This window comes from Microcebus murinus, unplaced genomic scaffold (assembly GCF_040939455.1).
Source record: "Microcebus murinus isolate Inina unplaced genomic scaffold, M.murinus_Inina_mat1.0 scaf002_hap2_Mmur4.0, whole genome shotgun sequence".
In the NCBI taxonomy this organism is placed as follows: Eukaryota; Metazoa; Chordata; class Mammalia; order Primates; family Cheirogaleidae; genus Microcebus; species Microcebus murinus.
Genome location: NW_027438948.1, coordinates 1,005,685 through 1,014,110, shown reverse-complemented (window position 1 = coordinate 1,014,110; position 8,426 = coordinate 1,005,685). Strand labels below are relative to the sequence as shown.

Below are 8,426 nucleotides of genomic sequence, written 5' to 3'. Positions count from 1 at the left end.
TCTTTTTTTTTTTTTTTTTTTTTTTTTGTTTTGCCTCTTGTTCTGTCCCCTCTCTGGGAGCGAGGCGGCGGCCCGGGGCGGGGGTCACCCCCACCCTCAGCGCCCGCCGCGGTGCCTGGCGCCCCAGCCCGCACCGTGGGGCCTCCTCTTGTCCCAAGCCGCGACACCGCCGTCACGCGGCAGCATGCGTGGCTTCTGGACTGTCAGGTCTCAGACCAAAGGTCTGCTCTGTGGGAACCGACACGCTGGAGGAAACCTTGAGAGTCTGAGAGGGGAGGGAGTTCCAGAAGAAGGCCAGGATGTCATTTTGAGGGAGTATGTGACCAGAACTCGTCCCGTTGCTTTTGGGGTTCTATGGGCTACACGTAGGAATCTTTCGTGGTGGCACCTGATGTTGGGGGATCCGGAGTCACACCCAGACCTGCCCCACAGGCCTCCTTTTACTTTTCTCTTCGGATTCATTATGTTTAAAAAGTGTCTCTTATCTCTATGATTGCATTTTCTTTTCTCTCTCTTTTCAAGCAGATGATGGGAGTCCAAGTATTAAGGTGACATGTGTTGCCCGTGCCCCCCTCCCCCCTGTGTTCTTATTCATTTACCTCTGATGTTGTTCCAGCGTATTGTGGGGGTACCAATGTTAAGGTCGGGTACGTTGCCCTCTCCCAGCCTCCCCCCTCGGGTCAGAGCCTCAAGTGCGCCCATCCCCCAGTCGGTGCGCACCCACCCCATTCCTAATGGAGGTGTATGCCCATCCCCTCCCCCCACCCGCCCGACACCCACCCGATGAAGGTGATTCCTCTGTGTCCACTTGGGTGTCCGTCGGTTCGTACCCATTTGCTGGTGAGCGCGAGCACGTGGTGCTCGTGTGTCCATTCTTGGGCTACCTGGCTTACTGGAACGGGTTCCAGCTCTGGCCAGGAGAACCACGAGAGGTGCCCTCTCACCGCTGCTCCTCCTAGCTGAATAGCACTCCGTGGTGTCCACGCGCCACATTTCATTTACGCACTGGTGGGTCGATGGGCACTCGGGTCGCTTCCAGGTCTTTGCGATTGTGACTTGTGCCCTGACTCTAACCCTAACCCTTACCCAGCCCCGTCTCCTCCTCGGCCCCTGCCTGAATGACTCCTTCCCGCCCGGCCTGTCACCTGTCACCGTCCTCTGCCCCTGCCTGACACGCTCCTCCCCGCCCGGGCCGTCACCGTCCTCGGCCCCTGCCTGACGGGGCTCCTCCGTCGCCTGGGCCTTCCAAGGGCTTGGTGTGGACGCTGGTTCCAGGACGCCCTCCCAGGAACCCGGTAGCAGGGCGGCCGCAGCGTCTCGCGCCACCCAACCGTCCGCCGGCCGCCGGCCGTCGCTAAGTGGCCTGCGGGGGACGTGCCCCCACTGTGGGGCGGGCGCCCAGCCTGGTGTCTTCTCTGAGGCCCCGTGGCTGCTTTTCCCCCCCCCCGCAAGGGGAGAGCCGCGGAGGTGGGGACCGCCTCCTCGTGGGGACGTACACCCAGCTCTCCACGTCGGATTCCGGGGCTCTCTGTCCTGCCAGAAGGCCCAGCTGGCCTGCGGGTCCTTAGAGTGGCAAAAACATCCGAAAACTGAGATTGAGGGTCCGGTGGTTGTCTGCACTTTTGTGCTGGGCACCCCAGGGAGGCCCGGGGGCTGGCTGGACAACGCGGTCTGCTGGGCGGGGGGGGGGTTTGGAGGAGCAACTGATGCCCTTTGCACTTTGGGTAGCAAGTGTCTGAGGTGTCTCTGAGCCCTGCGCCATGTCGGGGGTGGGGGTGGGAGGTCGGGGGGGGGTGGAGGAGCAGGAGGAGGAGGAGGAGGAGGAGGTGGGAAGGGCCGTGGCCTGCAGTCGTGTTCCCGGGGTGGCTTCTTCCACAGGCTGCTTGGCCTGGGCTCCCTGCACCTGGGCCTTTGGAGGACTGGCCCTGTGCTTGCCAACGCTTCCCCTGCAGGGACCCAGAGCTGGGAGGTTGCATCTCTCAGCCCTGGGTCGGGCAGAGCCCCAGCGGGCCATGCCCACAACCTCTCTCAGCACGGGTCCCCCAGAAGGCTCCTTTGGGACCAGGATTCTCTTGCGGGTGACTCTTTAAGGTCTGGCCCCTGGATGGAGGGGCACCAGGAGTAGAGGAGCAGGAAGGGGAAGGGGGTGGCCGTGCGAGGGGACACTTTCAGGCCAAGTCCCAGCTTCAGCCTGATCCTCCTGGGAACCCCGGGGTGTACGTCACACCTCCTGGTTGTCCCGCTCTGAGACAAGGAGCCGGGCTTCGCATTCCCCCAGCAGCCAGTCGTGGGCTGAGGACACCTGGGGCGTTGGGAACTCCCTGGCTTCTCCTTGGCTTAACATCTGGAGCTGCTTGTGAATCGTGCCGCCACACACACCCGAGTGCAGGTGTCTTCTGCACAGACTGCGGGCCTCGCTCTTCTGAATGCCGCTAGCTCGCCACCCACCCACGGGTGAACCTGGTCAGGGTACTTTCTCTCGGGGGCAGACTCTGATCCTGGCGGGCTACCGGTGTCTCTGTTTGCTCGTTTCTTTCTTCCATTTCGGGAAAGGCTTCCTTACTGGGTGTGGAAATCTCCTATGCCTTTCCTCGCCTATTCTGTCAGCTTTAAAATTCTCTTTCAGTTGCCACCCTCACAGATGGATTAGGAAACTCTTTCCGGTGCACTCATTAGTGAAATGACCTCAATGAAGCTGGAATCCAATATCTAATCGCCGATTTTTAGCGAGTCCACACGCTAGGGTGGTCGGGGTCCAATGCAGCCCCGGCCAGGCCCAGGCCCCTTGGACTGGGCCACAGGAGGACACAGAGGAGGGTCCCGGCCCCCACGGTCGCGTTGCCGGCAGTTCTCCAAGGGCTTGGGCGTTTTCCAGAGGTAGGAGATGGAGGGGACTGATTTCTTCAGCGCCCCACTAACCACGCCACCCCACCCATGGGACACATCCCTAGAGAGAGAGAGAGACGCCCCATACACTCGCTCCCCTCCCCCATGCGCTGTGCCCCAGCCCGGGCCCGGGGGAATAGGCGGCAGCCCACCCACAGGGTGGGGGGCGCAGCTGAAAGGGGTTGTCGGGGAGGGCGGCCCCTGCCTGGGGTCAAAGGGCGGGCGACCCGCGCGTGCGCAATCGGCGGCGGCGGCGGCGGCGGCGGCGGCGGCGGCGGCGGCGGCGGCGGCGGGGGCGGCCACGAGCTGGGGGTGGGCCAGGCGAGGAGAGGAAGGGGGCTGGAAGGTCTCCACCTTGGCGAGTCCAGCCGTGGAGGCGCATCTTGTGTGAGTGTGAGTGTGTGTGTGTGTGTGTGTGTGTGTGTGTGTGTGTATAGAGAGACAGCCCCCCACCCCGGCCCGCCGCTCCCTGCCCGCCCCGCCCCACCCCGCCTGTCACCCCCGTCCCTCGGAGCCCTCCCGCCCGGTGCGGGTCAGCGCCGGCGCGGGGCCTGGGGCGGGAGGAGGCGGCGGGGAAGCGCAGAGAGGCTTGGCTTCTTGAGCGGGGCAGGGGCGCCCTCCGCCGTCTAGGGCCACACCACCCTGAACGCGCCCGATCTCGTCTGGTCTCAGAAGCTAAGCAGGGTCGGGCCTGGTTAGTACTTGGATGGGAGACCGCCTGGGAATACCGGGTGCCGTAGGCTTCTTTTTTTTTTTTTTTTTTTTTTTTGTTTTGCCTCTTGTTCTGTCCCCTCTCTGGGAGCGAGGCGGCGGCCCGGGGCGGGGGTCACCCCCACCCTCAGCGCCCGCCGCGGTGCCTGGCGCCCCAGCCCGCACCGTGGGGCCTCCTCTTGTCCCAAGCCGCGACACCGCCGTCACGCGGCAGCATGCGTGGCTTCTGGACTGTCAGGTCTCAGACCAAAGGTCTGCTCTGTGGGAACCGACACGCTGGAGGAAACCTTGAGAGTCTGAGAGGGGAGGGAGTTCCAGAAGAAGGCCAGGATGTCATTTTGAGGGAGTATGTGACCAGAACTCGTCCCGTTGCTTTTGGGGTTCTATGGGCTACACGTAGGAATCTTTGGTGGTGGCACCTGATGTTGGGGGATCCGGAGTCACACCCAGACCTGCCCCACAGGCCTCCTTTTACTTTTCTCTTCGGATTCATTATGTTTAAAAAGTGTCTCTTATCTCTATGATTGCATTTTCTTTTCTCTCTCTTTTCAAGCAGATGATGGGAGTCCAAGTATTAAGGTGACATGTGTTGCCCGTGCCCCCCTCCCCCCTGTGTTCTTATTCATTTACCTCTGATGTTGTTCCAGCGTATTGTGGGGGTACCAATGTTAAGGTCGGGTACGTTGCCCTCTCCCAGCCTCCCCCCTCGGGTCAGAGCCTCAAGTGCGCCCATCCCCCAGTCGGTGCGCACCCACCCCATTCCTAATGGAGGTGTATGCCCATCCCCTCCCCCCACCCGCCCGACACCCACCCGATGAAGGTGATTCCTCTGTGTCCACTTGGGTGTCCGTCGGTTCGTACCCATTTGCTGGTGAGCGCGAGCACGTGGTGCTCGTGTGTCCATTCTTGGGCTACCTGGCTTACTGGAACGGGTTCCAGCTCTGGCCAGGAGAACCACGAGAGGTGCCCTCTCACCGCTGCTCCTCCTAGCTGAATAGCACTCCGTGGTGTCCACGCGCCACATTTCATTTACGCACTGGTGGGTCGATGGGCACTCGGGTCGCTTCCAGGTCTTTGCGATTGTGACTTGTGCCCTGACTCTAACCCTAACCCTTACCCAGCCCCGTCTCCTCCTCGGCCCCTGCCTGAATGACTCCTTCCCGCCCGGCCTGTCACCTGTCACCGTCCTCTGCCCCTGCCTGACACGCTCCTCCCCGCCCGGGCCGTCACCGTCCTCGGCCCCTGCCTGACGGGGCTCCTCCGTCGCCTGGGCCTTCCAAGGGCTTGGTGTGGACGCTGGTTCCAGGACGCCCTCCCAGGAACCCGGTAGCAGGGCGGCCGCAGCGTCTCGCGCCACCCAACCGTCCGCCGGCCGCCGGCCGTCGCTAAGTGGCCTGCGGGGGACGTGCCCCCACTGTGGGGCGGGCGCCCAGCCTGGTGTCTTCTCTGAGGCCCCGTGGCTGCTTTCCCCCCCCCCGCAAGGGGAGAGCCGCGGAGGTGGGGACCGCCTCCTCGTGGGGACGTACACCCAGCTCTCCACGTCGGATTCCGGGGCTCTCTGTCCTGCCAGAAGGCCCAGCTGGCCTGCGGGTCCTTAGAGTGGCAAAAACATCCGAAAACTGAGATTGAGGGTCCGGTGGTTGTCTGCACTTTTGTGCTGGGCACCCCAGGGAGGCCCGGGGGCTGGCTGGACAACGCGGTCTGCTGGGCGGGGGGGGGGTTTGGAGGAGCAACTGATGCCCTTTGCACTTTGGGTAGCAAGTGTCTGAGGTGTCTCTGAGCCCTGCGCCATGTCGGGGGTGGGGGTGGGAGGTCGGGGGGGGGTGGAGGAGCAGGAGGAGGAGGAGGAGGAGGAGGTGGGAAGGGCCGTGGCCTGCAGTCGTGTTCCCGGGGTGGCTTCTTCCACAGGCTGCTTGGCCTGGGCTCCCTGCACCTGGGCCTTTGGAGGACTGGCCCTGTGCTTGCCAACGCTTCCCCTGCAGGGACCCAGAGCTGGGAGGTTGCATCTCTCAGCCCTGGGTCGGGCAGAGCCCCAGCGGGCCATGCCCACAACCTCTCTCAGCACGGGTCCCCCAGAAGGCTCCTTTGGGACCAGGATTCTCTTGCGGGTGACTCTTTAAGGTCTGGCCCCTGGATGGAGGGGCACCAGGAGTAGAGGAGCAGGAAGGGGAAGGGGGTGGCCGTGCGAGGGGACACTTTCAGGCCAAGTCCCAGCTTCAGCCTGATCCTCCTGGGAACCCCGGGGTGTACGTCACACCTCCTGGTTGTCCCGCTCTGAGACAAGGAGCCGGGCTTCGCATTCCCCCAGCAGCCAGTCGTGGGCTGAGGACACCTGGGGCGTTGGGAACTCCCTGGCTTCTCCTTGGCTTAACATCTGGAGCTGCTTGTGAATCGTGCCGCCACACACACCCGAGTGCAGGTGTCTTCTGCACAGACTGCGGGCCTCGCTCTTCTGAATGCCGCTAGCTCGCCACCCACCCACGGGTGAACCTGGTCAGGGTACTTTCTCTCGGGAGCAGACTCTGATCCTGGCGGGCTACCGGTGTCTCTGTTTGCTCGTTTCTTTCTTCCATTTCGGGAAAGGCTTCCTTACTGGGTGTGGAAATCTCCTATGCCTTTCCTCGCCTATTCTGTCAGCTTTAAAATTCTCTTTCAGTTGCCACCCTCACAGATGGATTAGGAAACTCTTTCCGGTGCACTCATTAGTGAAATGACCTCAATGAAGCTGGAATCCAATATCTAATCGCCGATTTTTAGCGAGTCCACACGCTAGGGTGGTCGGGGTCCAATGCAGCCCCGGCCAGGCCCAGGCCCCTTGGACTGGGCCACAGGAGGACACAGAGGAGGGTCCCGGCCCCCACGGTCGCGTTGCCGGCAGTTCTCCAAGGGCTTGGGCGTTTTCCAGAGGTAGGAGATGGAGGGGACTGATTTCTTCAGCGCCCCACTAACCACGCCACCCCACCCATGGGACACATCCCTAGAGAGAGAGAGAGACGCCCCATACACTCGCTCCCCTCCCCCATGCGCTGTGCCCCAGCCCGGGCCCGGGGGAATAGGCGGCAGCCCACCCACAGGGTGGGGGGCGCAGCTGAAAGGGGTTGTCGGGGAGGGCGGCCCCTGCCTGGGGTCAAAGGGCGGGCGACCCGCGCGTGCGCAATCGGCGGCGGCGGCGGCGGCGGCGGCGGCGGCGGCGGCGGCGGCGGGGGCGGCCACGAGCTGGGGGTGGGCCAGGCGAGGAGAGGAAGGGGGCTGGAAGGTCTCCACCTTGGCGAGTCCAGCCGTGGAGGCGCATCTTGTGTGAGTGTGAGTGTGTGTGTGTGTGTGTGTGTGTGTGTGTGTGTGTATAGAGAGACAGCCCCCCACCCCGGCCCGCCGCTCCCTGCCCGCCCCGCCCCACCCCGCCTGTCACCCCCGTCCCTCGGAGCCCTCCCGCCCGGTGCGGGTCAGCGCCGGCGCGGGGCCTGGGGCGGGAGGAGGCGGCGGGGAAGCGCAGAGAGGCTTGGCTTCTTGAGCGGGGCAGGGGCGCCCTCCGCCGTCTAGGGCCACACCACCCTGAACGCGCCCGATCTCGTCTGGTCTCAGAAGCTAAGCAGGGTCGGGCCTGGTTAGTACTTGGATGGGAGACCGCCTGGGAATACCGGGTGCCGTAGGCTTCTTTTTTTTTTTTTTTTTTTTTTTTGTTTTGCCTCTTGTTCTGTCCCCTCTCTGGGAGCGAGGCGGCGGCCCGGGGCGGGGGTCACCCCCACCCTCAGCGCCCGCCGCGGTGCCTGGCGCCCCAGCCCGCACCGTGGGGCCTCCTCTTGTCCCAAGCCGCGACACCGCCGTCACGCGGCAGCATGCGTGGCTTCTGGACTGTCAGGTCTCAGACCAAAGGTCTGCTCTGTGGGAACCGACACGCTGGAGGAAACCTTGAGAGTCTGAGAGGGGAGGGAGTTCCAGAAGAAGGCCAGGATGTCATTTTGAGGGAGTATGTGACCAGAACTCGTCCCGTTGCTTTTGGGGTTCTATGGGCTACACGTAGGAATCTTTGGTGGTGGCACCTGATGTTGGGGGATCCGGAGTCACACCCAGACCTGCCCCACAGGCCTCCTTTTACTTTTCTCTTCGGATTCATTATGTTTAAAAAGTGTCTCTTATCTCTATGATTGCATTTTCTTTTCTCTCTCTTTTCAAGCAGATGATGGGAGTCCAAGTATTAAGGTGACATGTGTTGCCCGTGCCCCCCTCCCCCCTGTGTTCTTATTCATTTACCTCTGATGTTGTTCCAGCGTATTGTGGGGGTACCAATGTTAAGGTCGGGTACGTTGCCCTCTCCCAGCCTCCCCCCTCGGGTCAGAGCCTCAAGTGCGCCCATCCCCCAGTCGGTGCGCACCCACCCCATTCCTAATGGAGGTGTATGCCCATCCCCTCCCCCCACCCGCCCGACACCCACCCGATGAAGGTGATTCCTCTGTGTCCACTTGGGTGTCCGTCAGTTCGTACCCATTTGCTGGTGAGCGCGAGCACGTGGTGCTCGTGTGTCCATTCTTGGGCTACCTGGCTTACTGGAACGGGTTCCAGCTCTGGCCAGGAGAACCACGAGAGGTGCCCTCTCACCGCTGCTCCTCCTAGCTGAATAGCACTCCGTGGTGTCCACGCGCCACATTTCATTTACGCACTGGTGGGTCGATGGGCACTCGGGTCGCTTCCAGGTCTTTGCGATTGTGACTTGTGCCCTGACTCTAACCCTAACCCTTACCCAGCCCCGTCTCCTCCTCGGCCCCTGCCTGAATGACTCCTTCCCGCCCGGCCTGTCACCTGTCACCGTCCTCTGCCCCTGCCTGACACGC

At 62.9% G+C, this 8,426-nt stretch overlaps 2 non-coding genes across 2 annotated transcripts; both read left to right on the top strand.

Moving 5' to 3' along the window:
* The first annotated feature begins 3,510 nt into the window (after positions 1 to 3,510).
* LOC142866180 (5S ribosomal RNA) lies at positions 3,511 to 3,629 on the top strand. The gene has a single exon (XR_012916221.1). It is a non-coding gene; the product is annotated as a 5S ribosomal RNA (ribosomal RNA).
* Positions 3,630 to 7,131: 3,502 nt separating this feature from the next.
* On the top strand, positions 7,132 to 7,250 carry LOC142866359 (5S ribosomal RNA). Its single transcript, XR_012916366.1, has one exon. It is a non-coding gene; the product is annotated as a 5S ribosomal RNA (ribosomal RNA).
* The last annotated feature ends 1,176 nt before the right edge of the window (positions 7,251 to 8,426 follow it).